The 12,798-nt window shown below is 42.2% G+C and overlaps 1 protein-coding gene across 1 annotated transcript in view; it reads left to right on the top strand.

Moving 5' to 3' along the window:
• Positions 1 to 12,798, top strand: part of SORCS1 (sortilin related VPS10 domain containing receptor 1) — a 576,135-nt gene that overhangs the window by 365,817 nt on the left and 197,520 nt on the right. The window lies entirely within an intron of this gene.

The following is a 12,798-nucleotide window of genomic DNA, read 5'->3' as shown; positions in this document are numbered from 1 at the left end:
TCTGCCTTATCCTAATTTATCTAATCTGCCTATGGAAAAGGCATCTAGGTTGTTTCCAGACTTCTGCTAGTATAAACAGTGCCCTGCAGAACTAGCTCAGACAAGAGTTTAAATATCCCTTGTTCACATCATTGAGAATCATTGGCGCAATGACCTTTTAGGAGCCAATGAGCTTCCTGCCGCTAGGACAGTAAAAGTTGTCTCCCCTTTACTCCTCCTGAAATCACACTGCCTCTCACCATGCCTTGGGACTTCCACGTACCTAATAGCTTCCCCCACCACTCCAATTCTCTCACTTCTAAGAGTAATGCATTTTTATCTTTCTTATTTTCAAACACTGCCCTAAGACCCTGTGGGATTTGAAAGCCAGAGAACAGATAAATCTCTTAAAACACTAGTGAAACTGCCTGAAAAAGTAAAAGACAAGTCATTTGCAAACAAACTGGCTCAACACACAGAGACTTCTATATGGAAAGATACTTTCTCTTCCCGCATCACAGAGACATTGATAACTAAATAGGGTTTCTGTTGCTCAGAACTTATTCACCTCTTCCCTGCTGCTCCCACTCAGGAATGGCTGAAGCTTTGTTTTTGGCATCTAAGTTGGATGCCCTTCTCCAGGAATTCAGTTGTAACTGTCACTGCGTCTCCCTTCTCTGATCAGCATTTCTTCTCCTCCTCACTTACTCATTCTGTCCCTTATTCATGAGATACCTTGCATCTCCATGTGTTTTGCCTGTAAATTATAAAGTCACTTTTTGGAAAGCAGGTCCATATTTTTTTTCTCTTTTACTGGGTGTTATATGTTCATAGAAAGGCCTCAGAGAATAAATAAATAAAAGACCAAACTAAATTCATGTGGTTCCCCTGGTTTAACCTGGAAATGAAGTTGATGCTTTGCCAGTGAGAAGGTATGAGGGACCAATCATTCCTTAAGTCCTGCTTTCAAGTGACTGAATATATCTGCATGTGGACCCAGCAATTGAAGGCAGAAAGTTGCAGTTCTCAAATGACTGGAGAGAAGTTTGTTCCAACCAATAGAAACAAAGAAAAACATTGACCAAAAAAACCAAAAAAAAAAAAACCGGATGAGAGAATTTCCCATGTTAAGCGGTACATGGTACACAGTATCTTCTAGCTCACTGAAGGGCTTATTTACACACAGCTTTGGGAGGTGAACAAATCCATCATTGCTTTGGCTGGTAGTAATTGAACCCATTCTTATCCGTTCTTGGAATGGGGTCCTTCTACCTGTAAGCCTGATTAGCAAAGCCCTTGTAACCAAATGTTATATCATTATCTTTATAAGAACTATACACATGATCATATATAAATTCTAATTAATCTGTCTGTTGAGTGAAATGAATGATACCCCTTCTCTGCCTCTGGGAATGGAGTCTCTCCATTCAAGTTCTGATATTGTGATAGGCGTTATTCAAACTTAAGCAATTTAATCCTCAGAACGAGTCTATGAAGTAAGCGTTGCATTATCATCCCTAACAGATCGGGAACTTTTGGCATGGAGAGGTCAAGTAATTTAGCCAAGGTCACACAGCCAGAAAGCGGCAGAGCCAGGATTCAAATGCAGGCAGAATGGCTTCAAAGCCCATGAGCTACTAAATTAGTGGACTCTACTGCCTAGGCCTCTTGGAATGTTTTTTCTGGGCTGCAGCTGTGAGCCCTAGAAATCTAGCCCATTCAGGCAGATGAGCAGAGAAAATCCAAAGCTCTTTTGGCCGCCATGCCTGTGTGTGTCTCTCTCCAGCTGGGCTTGGCAAATGGCCTCCTTGGGTTCTTTAAGCTAGGTTGTTTTTTCCAGAGAAAGCATGAGACCTTGTAAATTGCACAGTGCACATTGACTGTTGATGAAATCTCTTGGTCTCTGGCCACATGGTCTGTATTTTCTGACTCTGAGCAACTTCCTAAGGCTGGCAGAAAAGGTGTCCTTCAAAGCAGTATTTATTAGACTCCTGGAAATCGGTTGCTTCAAATTACATAAGAACTATAGGGCTATCTAGGATTATTCAGTGAGCTTAATTGAAAGAAGCTCTCATTAATCATTTCTGCTTGAAGCCTGGCTGTGGGAGTGTGGAGGTGACTAAGGGGAAATTTTCTAGTGCTAAATTGAATTGACGAGTGACCCTGGGTAATAATATAGCATTTCCCATGGAGAAAAATGAAGGTGAATTCATATCTTTTCCTCATCACCTAGTACACTTAAGAAATATCTTTATTTTGGGTGGCAGTAGTAATGCCACCCCTGGAAGTAATCAATGGCAATTGTGAAACAGTTATGGAGTTTAACAGTTTATCCTTATATTCACGGTGGTTGTTGGTAGTACTATCATACTGACATACATATGAACTTTCTTCCAAGGAGTTTAAATTGCTTCCAAAACTGATTTACATGTTTAGGGCATCTTATAAAACATATTTGAGCACAATATTGCCCTTAATAGAATAGATGTCTTTTTATTCAACTAACTGCTATAGCAGTCTTGTTCTTTACTATGTCAGAAGTCAATTATACTGGGAGGCAGTACAGCCTGGAGGTTAAGGGGCTCAGAGATACTGAGATGTGAGTTCTAGCTTTGCCATTTACTAAGTAAGGGGGTCATGGGGAAGTTAAGTTCTGTGTGCCTCAGTTTTTTTCCCCTGTAAAGTGAAGATAATTAATACCTACTTAATCAAATGAGATGTTTCTTGTGAATTGGTTATATGCCTGGCATCTAAGAGTTGTATTAAGTTCCCACTGGCTAATAGTAGTATTATTAATAGTAGCTGACTTTTTTTTTTTTGTGGTACGCGGGCCTCTCACTGTTGTGGCCTCTCCCGTTGCGGAGCACAGGCTCCGGACGCGCAGGCTCAGCGGCCATGGCTCACGGGCCCAGCCGCTCCGCGGCACATGGGATCTTCCCGGACCGGGGCACGAACCCGTGTCCCCTGCATCGGCAGGCGGACTCTCAACCACTGCGCCACCAGGGAAGCCCAGTAGCTGACTTTTTACGTCTCTTAGTTTTGTTTCTCCCCCATGCTGGCTTCATCCTCAGGTCACTTTCCCCATTCATACATAGCAATGATGGACATCATCAGCTTTGGTCTTACAACCTAACAGTTTGGAAGCTCCATCAAACCAGTCTGCCTCTTGCCTCATGTTTCCAGGGATTGAATCCCAGTAGTCTGCATTACTCTTGTAGGTCAGACACATAACTGAAATAAGAGATGGTGTTGAGTCCCAGTAAAACTGCATGGTTCAAGGTTGGAGGAGAGAGGATTTCTAAAAAGGAAAAAAAAGAGAAAAAGGTTCTGTTATCATAAAATAGACGGATAGATTTTCATTACGGAAAAAATACAGATGGGAGAACTGAGTGCCAGCAAGATACTGTTCCATAAAAGGGATTCGTATTTGTTAATTAACTATATACAGTGGTCTGGGCACATGATAAATCGTGCCCTTTGATCCTCATAACAGGACTGTGAGGTAGGGATTTTTACTCTCGTTTTGATGAAATAGAAAAGTGATGTAGTTTACCCAACATAAAATGTAATACAGCCGGGTTTTGAAACTTGGTCTCTCTGGGTCCATGGCTCTTGCTTGCGATAGTAAAGATCAGCTCAAAACTCAAGACTTATTTTCCACCTGTATCCCCCATAATAACTGTTAGTTTAACAGTGGGATAGATAAGAGCCAACGTGCTGCATTTGACACTGAAGAAGAACAAGAAATGGAGAACCAATGTTAGCCAAATGCCCTGAATAAGTGAAGCTTTTGCCAGAAGCCAAGTTTACTGTTAGAGGTTGATGAACGTGGTTTGTTGGCATCTGATTCGAGTTTAGGACAAAGCAATGGAAGGCAGTTTTCGTTAGAAACCACTCAGTGATCTTCATCTATGCAAAAGACAAAGCAATCTTAGAACTGTTTCACTTAATTAAAAATACATTCAGATGTACCTTATTGATTATGTCGTTCTGACGTATAGGGGGCTGGCTGGAAACAGGGACAGCTGAATGGCGATAACATGTTTTCTGTGACAAATTCACACATGGAAAATTAAGAGTCGGCTCGACAATGAACCTGTTGTTATTCTGGAATGCCATCTTGTTTCAGTGGTATCCCTCAGGGGGCATAAGACAGCTGTATTATATAGCAGAGGGATATAGGGATACTTCCAGCTCCATCCTCAGTGTGTTTGAGCAAGTTTCCACATTCTCATTCATCCCCATTGTTCAATGCCAGTCAGTATGAATGACTTCCCATTGCACATCTTTGGCAACAAGTCCCATTTCTTGAGCACTTACTGTGTGCCAAGCTCTGTGCTGAGTGCTTTGCATATGTTGTTTTAAACAATCCTCAAATCAGTGATGTGAAATGATTTATTGATCAAAACTCCGTCAAGACCTGTGATAGAAAAATGCAACCTCTTTTAAGAAAAAAAAATTTTAAAGCAGTATTGGCTCATGGATCTGATAAATCAGGTCTAACTTTTTCTAGACTCTACTTGATCCAGAGGCTCATTGAAGTCATCAGCTCTTTTTTCTTTCTTTCCTTTTGTTTCCAAAGGCATTTGTTTTTTGTTTGTTTGTTTGTTTGTTTGTTTTTTGGTATGCGGGCCTCTCACTGTTGTGGCCTCTCCCGTTAGCGGAGCACAGGCTCCGGACGCTCAGGCTCAGTGGCCATGGCTCACGGGCCCAGCCGCTCCGCGGCATGTGGGATCCTCCCGGACCGGGGCACGAACCCATGTCCCCTGCATCGGCAGGCAGACTCTCAACCACTGTGCCACCAGGGAAGCCCGGCATTTGTTTTTTTATTGAAGTATAATTGATTTACAGTGTTGTGTTGGTTTCAGGTGTACAGCAAAGTTATACATGAAGTCATCACTTCCTACCCAAGGTCCTCTCATCTAACCTCAGGCATAAGAGGCAGATCCATACACTTTTGTTAATATATCTGGCCATAGTCAGAAAACACTCTGGGATTTAAAAAAGTTTCTCTCTGTGCTGATTCATGGCACTACTGCTCATCATCTAGTCCTTGTTGAATATTGCTGCCAAGCCAATTTCAGCATTTTATTTACCTTGTTGTTTGATAGCTTGTTTTATATTCACCAGGTCACCATGACCCTTCCTCTTCTTCCTTCAGATATGCTGGCATTCAACACAGCATCTTCAAGACTTCTAAGCCACTCACACCAAAGGGGCTTGGAGGGGATATGGCATGAGATGACTCTTGTCTCTTTCCCCAGATGGGTTTAATGGATTCAGTAACAAGAGAATTCTCTCGACTTTTCCTTTCTCAGGTTTTGCAAACTGGAAATGGGGTGAAGTCTAATGATGTTACAAAAAAAACAAATATATATATGTACATATACATATATATGTAAAATGTAATGTATAAAGTAAAACTCTGTGCCAGCAAAATAACTAGAAAATGTGATGCTGTATTTGATAGTATTGGATTAGATAAGGTGTAAGGCTACTTTTTAAAGATACTCTGCCTCATCCTTCACCCACATCTATGAAACTAGTCATTTTCTGCAGAGAACTTCTTAAAAAACACCATCACTCGCTTTCAATTTTATGTGAGCTGGCAGTGGAACATCCCGCCACTCAAAATCAACTTTTTCTAGAGCTTCCGTATTTCTGTATTCCCTATATCCCAGCTTCAGTGCCTTAGAGTCATATTCAACTCTGTTCTCTTACTCACTCTTTTTTTTTTTTTTAATAAATTTATTTATTTATTTTTGGCTGTGTTGGGTCTTTGTTGCTGCTTGCTGGCTTTCTCTAGTTGTGGTGAGCGGGGGCTACTCTTCGTTGTGGTGTGCGGGCTTCTCATTGCAGTGGCTTGTCTTGTTGCAGAGCACGAGCTCTAGGCATGTGGGCTTCAGTAGTTGTGGTGCACAGGCTTAGTTGCTCTGTGGCATGTGGGGTCTTCCCGGACCAGGGCTCGAACCTGCGTCCCCTGAATTGGCAGGCGGATTCTTAACCACTGTGCCACCAGGGAAGCCCTCTTACTCACTCTTAAATCTTTGGGTTTCCAAGTCCCATTGGTTCTACTTCAGGGAGGTTTTATCTGTCCACCTCCTCTTCCACCCTCCCTAGCATTACACTGGTTCAGCATCCCCCCCACTAGGAATAGTGAAAAGGCCCCTCCATCCATCCCCTCATATCGTAACTACTGCCAAAGGAATCGTGTAAGCATTTCCCTGATCGAGTGTTTGCCCCATTCCTCATTGCCTACAACATAAAATTAAAAAGAGTAAGAATGTAACCAGGTTCTTGCAAACCTGGGTTCAGATATATATTTTCTGAGCCAACCGCCATGCTCCTAGTTCTTTGTGCTAAATTCCAGGAGGCCAGATAAAAGTCTAAGCACTGGTTAGTCTGTGGAGCAGTCTATATCTCTGTGGTTTTATACAACTCCTACCTGGGGATAAACTGTCCTTTTTTGTTTTTGCAGTGATTAATTTTAGCACCTACTGTGTATCAGGACAGTTTTGGTCTTTGAATGCAAAGATAATGTATGAGGGTATTTGTCATTATTAGGATCACAGTATCAGACCTTTATGGCCTTACGTTGATGGCTGCGTCTACCATGTGGCCTTCTTTGGTTCTTGCTTCTTGTTTTTCTAGGCAAGAAGAATCTCTTCCTTTGAATTTCAATGTGATTATGTCATAAATAAAACATAATGTGTCATAGCATGCGTTGTATTACAGGTGTGCGTGTGGGATTGGTTGAAAGAGTACAGGCTTAGAGCCAGCATATGAAGCTTCCAACCTTAGCTTCACTCTCTACTTACTACCTGGGTGATCTCGAGAAACTCCTTCACCTGCCCGAGCTTCAGTTTCCTTATTCGAAGGCTTATTTTGAGAATCAAAAATGGCATATTATCATAATTATTATTAAGTAACTTAGCACTTAGTATGTGCTCTATCTTTTTATTTCCTCATTTCCATCTCCTGATGGAGGATAAGTTCCTTAAGGACCAAGACTGTCATTAACGTATTTCTATCTTGTGTACAACAATAAAAGGAATAGCAGAAACTGTAGTGCACACGCACACACAGAAATTCATCAAGTACACGTATATATCTGTATATGCACAAACATAAACCTCCAGTTGAAACTCATCTTGAATGGACTTGATCAGGGAACCATAATAGATGACCTGTTTTTCCTTCCAGCCTGAACAGGTTAGACTTCTAAGCCATTGACGCCATCAAAGTGTATATTGAAAAGTGGGGAGGATTCTAGATCAGTAAAAGGAACAGTTTTCTATGCAGTAGGTTGCTTATTAACTCGACAGGCTGTCCTAAGGAGTCATGAGATCCATGTTAGCAGAGGAATTTAAACAAAAACAGAGTGGCTGCCTCCTAGACTGCTCTCACAGGGAGCTGTGCCGTAGAATATTGACAGATCCTCTACACACTTCAGAATATGGAATTCAGGTGAGGAACTCAGAACCCTCCATCCTTTGGAGCATGGACTTTATTCTCTCTTCTCTGGAAGTCTCTTCTGGTTCTGAGACTCTGAGCTGAACCATGTGCGTGGCTTGGGTAAGGAGCAGAGAGAAGTAGCAGGAAATCATTCCTGAGATCACATACCAAGAGCTCCAATGGGGCATTTCTGGCACCTATACTAGGCGTGCTGGATAAGAGGATTTTCATTATCCTCGAGAGGACTGGTGTTTTATCTTTTTTTTTTTTTTCCTGTTAATGAGCTCCACTTGAGTGCTATTTCCCTATCCACTTGCACCTTCCTCCACTTCTTAAATCTCTTCCTGTGATTAGCAAGTTTTCCCTACAAATTAAGTTAAATTTCCCCTGCTACACCGTGAGCCCATCACTTTTCTCGTGACCTTCATTCACTAATGGCCATTATTGATTCCTGTCCTCCTTGATGACTTCTTGGCTCCATGGACTGTAATTCCTCTATCTCTGAGCAACTGAGATTCAGTCATTTCTCTAGATTTCCACTAAGAACTCTTATGATGGCAGAGTACAAGAGACGGCAGTGAAAGAGTGAAAGAGGGGGAAATCCTCATAATTATGGCTTCCTAATTTATACTAATATTTAAAAAATTTGATTTATGCCCTAGTGATCAGACTTCATTTAGCCTTCGAGTTCAAGACCCTGTGGGTGTGTCCAGTGTCTGTGTCTGTGGTTTCCCTTTTGCTCAGTTAATCATTCTCCACCTTTGTGTGTTCCATTTATCCAATGAGAGATGCTGTTTGGTATTTCAGAGTGAGGGATCTGGAGTCAGAATGCTTGTGGTATCAACAGAATCCTGTTTTCAAGGGGTGTGACGATGAGCTATTTAGTTACCGTGTCTTCATTTGTATCATAGTCATCATAATAGTGTCTTCCTCATATACCTGTTGTTAGGATGAAAATGAGATTCCAGGTTACACTCTAAACACATAATACATGGTGAATAAATATAAACTATTACTTAAAAGAGGGATAGGACAAGGTGGGTATTAATGAGTTTCTGCAATGTGGCCATCTCACTCTGATATTGATTTAATAATTTATATTTCCAGTGAGCATTTTTAATGTGTGTATGAGTTTTGTTTTTGTTGCCCCAGAATTAAGAACAATGGATAGAAAATCAGCTTACTGTTTTATTTTGTAACTTCTCAGATAGGTGAAAACTCCTATCATACAATTCATTTAATTTACATCAGTTGAGGCATTTTCAGAACTAACTCCTGGCCATAAAGATAGAGGAAACAGCCCCTGCCCTCAAGGGGGCCTTCAGCTGCTGAGGTGGGGTTGCAAAGGGAGCCCCTAGAGAAGTCTGTGGAAGGATATTGCCCCTGCATAGCTGCCCCTCTGAGTTTGCAGCCAAGCATTTGGCTTGACGCCTAAGGTCATAAGACTGGAAGTTTGGGAGAAAAGCTGGACTTGTAATTGTGAAGGGAAGAGCAAGGACAAACTAGATAGAAACTACCAGTCCTTCTGCAGTGCCTCCCACCACCTCTAGCCAAAGGGACCTTCAGAGTGAAATAGCCACTACTTCCCTCCTGCCTTGCAGATGTCACACATATTTCCTTTCAGTGCATTATAACTGGAAACCATACAGAGACTCTGGAAAACACAGTCGCATCTTCGCCAGGTTGATCCAGTGCAAAATCACCAGAGTCCACCCCTTGCAAACTTGGCACCTGTGCACATCATTTTAAATCATGTATGACTTCCGAATGAAAACAAAAACAAAATTATGCATCTACCTAGCATGAGAGAACCCCCCATACAACTTAAAACATGATAAATATCTCCCTAAAAAGATGAAAAAACAATCGCCCGTGTCGGGAATATCCTTGGGTGATACTCTTCTTCTAGGGAGTCATACTTTCCCTTTCTGTATTCCATAAGTGAAATACCAACATGTAAGCTCAGCCACCTTAACACATTTTATGTCAAAACAGAGGAATGGGAAAGAGGAAAAAGAAAGGAAAAGATTTACACACACACACACACACGCACACAAATATATTTATATTAAATTAGATGAGGATGGGTCTCTAAGGAATGGCTCCTAAGGAAAGGAATTTTTCTGTTAATAGGCCAAAGAAGAGAAGAAATTGACCCAAAATCTAGGATAGGGCTTCCCTGGTGGCGCAGTGGTTGAGAGTCCGCCTGCCGATGCAGGGGACGCGGGTTCGTGCCCCGGTATGGGAAGATCCCACATGCCGCGGAGCGGCTGGGCCCCTGAGCCATGGCTGCTGAGCCTGCGCATCCGGAGCCGGTGCTCCGCAACGGGAGAGGCCACAACAGTGAGAGGCCCGCGTGCAGGAAAAAAAAAAAAAATCTAGGATAGTAGAGTGCCCAGAACGGTACCTGGTATACACCGTGTAGCTTCAAATCTAAAATTTCATTAAATGAGGATGCACCCTTATTTTGTGTATGTGTCAAAATAATTCTACCTATTAAACTTTATCATTTCAATGATTTTAAGACACCTACTAATTTAAGAGATGTTAAAATTAAAAAAATAAAAATGAGTGTGGGCTTCCCTGGTGGTGCAGTGGTTGAGAGTCCGCCTGCTGATGCAGGGGGCACGGGTTCATGCCCCGGTCTGGGAAGATCCCACATGCTGCGGAGTGGCTGGGCCCCTGAGCGATGGCCGCTGAGCCTGTGTGTCCGGAGCCTGTGCTCCGCAACGGGAGAGGCCACAGCAGTGAGAGGCCCACGTACTGCAAAAAAAAAAAAAAAAAAGACACCTACTAATTTAAGAGATGTTAAAATTAAAAAAAAAAAAAATAGCGTTTTGGAATTGATGAGATGGGTGCACAATAAATATTTGTTGAATGATTGAAAGGTGAGGAGTGGATACTGGAGATGAGACAACCATAGATATTTATTTTTCAAACCAAAGGTTAGATAGGGTTGTCTAAATAGATAACTAATGAGATATGGAATGGTGAATTCTACACAGGAGGGTAGTGGAGACCCAGAACCTGGATCATTTGACTGGGTAGGAATGAAATGCAGAGTCGGCTGAGGAAGATCTTAAAAGCAACAGTAAGATGCTGAATCCTTGCAGATGACTAGCCCTTATGTGTTTATGCATCAGAATCTCAGGATTCTTAAAAAACTTAGGGTTCGTCATATCTGGCTTCTGACTTGCAGGAATCCCTTCTACAAAATTCTAAGTAAGTGGCTGAAAACAGCCCTTTGGATTAAGAATGGAATTTTGTCTGTCTGTCAGGATCTGTCTTCCTCTGAAGACAATAACTAGAGGAAATACACTAGTCCCACTGTTTTTTTCATTGTTGGCTCTCTGGCACTTAAAACATGAACACCTCTAAGCAGAGCAATTCTATAATTTAGAGAAAGCTGTCAAGGTTTTCACAGGCATGGCAAGATGTGCCCTGGGGTGGGGTGGGGGGAATGGAATTTGCTGCAGCATTTATGAGATTTATGGTAAAGGTTTTTACACAAGTGTTGAAGTTTAAGGCAGATAAATCCCAGAAGACAAATGCCACCAGTAATTGAATTTCAAAGCCATTATCATGTGCTGAGCAGAGCAACTTTATGACTCTGTTGTGACAAGATGAAACTTGTTAGAATATTTATGTGCCTGGGATAGCTTGTGCATCACCAACCCCAACCCAGAGAACAAACTAGCTCTTCCATGTGCCTCCTATGAGCAGTTAGCCTTCCTGAGTAATTCAATAGCCAAGGAAAACGAGATGCTTGAGAGGAATCTGAAACAGCCACAGTGTACAGCCAAATCTCACATCTGACCTCAAATTTCAACAGCTCCTGGGCCCAACATATTTATGTTGTCAGCTGAAATCAGGCTTTTCCCATGGTAACCAGGGCAGCCCTAGAATCAGTAGACTCTGGCTCTCCACACTGTTTCCTATTTCTAAACAAATGGAGAGTAAAAACATCCCAGTAATGAGAGCCATTTCTCTGATCTTAACATTTCTTTAAAAAATCAAATAACTTCATCTTTTGTGATTGTTGAAATCTATGAATCATACACTCTTGACAGTGGAAATGAAACAGTTATTTTACCTGCTTTACAGGATGAAATGACAACAGGACCAATCCACTCCTTGTGATAACAATGATTTAGTTACAACAGATTGTGTTCCAGCTTCTAGTAGCTTTGCTATAATAGAGTCTATCCTTGTGAGATGTGGGTAGTTTTCTCTCCCTAATTTTTTTTTTTTTTTTTTTTTTTTTTGCAGTACGCGGGCCTCTCACTGTTGTGGCCTCTCCCGTTGCGGAGCACAGGCTCCAGATGCGCAGGCTCAGCGGCCATGGCTCACGGGCCCAGCCGCTCCGCGGCACGTGGGATCTTCCCAGACCGGGACACGAACCCGTGTCCCCTGCATCGGCAGGCGGACTCTCAACCACTGCGCCACCAGGGAAGCCCTCCCTAATTTTTTATTTTGAAATAATTTTAGAATTGCAGAAGAATTTCAAAGAATAAGAGAGTTCCCATAAACTTACCTCATGCTAACATCTTACATGACCGTGGTGTGATATTCATAACTGGGAAATTAACCTTGATTGAATAGTGTCAGTTAAACTGGAGACTTTATTTGGATCTCTCCAGGTTTTCTACTAATGTCCTTTTTTTTTTTCCCCATGTAGGATCCAAATAAGAATCCTACATTGCATTTATTTGTCATGTCTTTTTTCGTCTCCTGAAATCTCCCACTTTCCTTGTCTTTGATGACCTGGACAGTTTTGAAGCGTGCTAGTCAGGTGTTTTGTAGAATGTTCCTCAGATTGGGTTAGTCTGATATTTTTTCATGATTACAGTGTTATATATGGTTGGAAAGAAAATCACAGAAATGGTGTGACCTTCTCATGACATCACATCAAAGAGTGCAAGATATCAATATGTCCTACTACTGATGATGGTAACCTTGATCACTTGATTGAGGTGGTATCTGCCAGGTTTCTCCATTGCAGAGGTACTGTTTTCTCTGCTCCAACCTCTATTTGTTGGAAGCAAGTCCCTGAGTCCAGTTCCCATGCCAGGGAAGGAGAATCAAGCTCCAACTCTTGGTAGAAGGAGTATTAAAAACTGTGTGAATATATGTCAAAATCACCATGATCTGGGGCTTCCCTGGTGACGCAGTGGTTGGGAGTCCGCCTGCTGATGCAGGGGACACGGGTTCGTGCCCCGGTCCGGGAGGATCCCACGTGCCGCGGAGCGGCTGGGCCCGTGAGCCGTGGCCGCTGAGCCTGCACGTCCGGAGCCTGTGCTCCGCAACTGGAGAGGCCACAGCAGTGAGAGGCCCGCATACCGCCAAAAAAAAAAAAAAAAAAAA

The sequence above is a fragment of the Aethalodelphis obliquidens genome, unplaced genomic scaffold (genome assembly GCF_003676395.1).
Source record: "Aethalodelphis obliquidens isolate GAN/ISIS:26980383/991018 unplaced genomic scaffold, ASM367639v1 scaffold11, whole genome shotgun sequence".
In the NCBI taxonomy this organism is placed as follows: Eukaryota; Metazoa; Chordata; class Mammalia; order Artiodactyla; family Delphinidae; genus Aethalodelphis; species Aethalodelphis obliquidens.
Note: the sequence above shows the minus strand (reverse complement) of the source record. Positions and strands in the feature narration are given on the sequence as shown.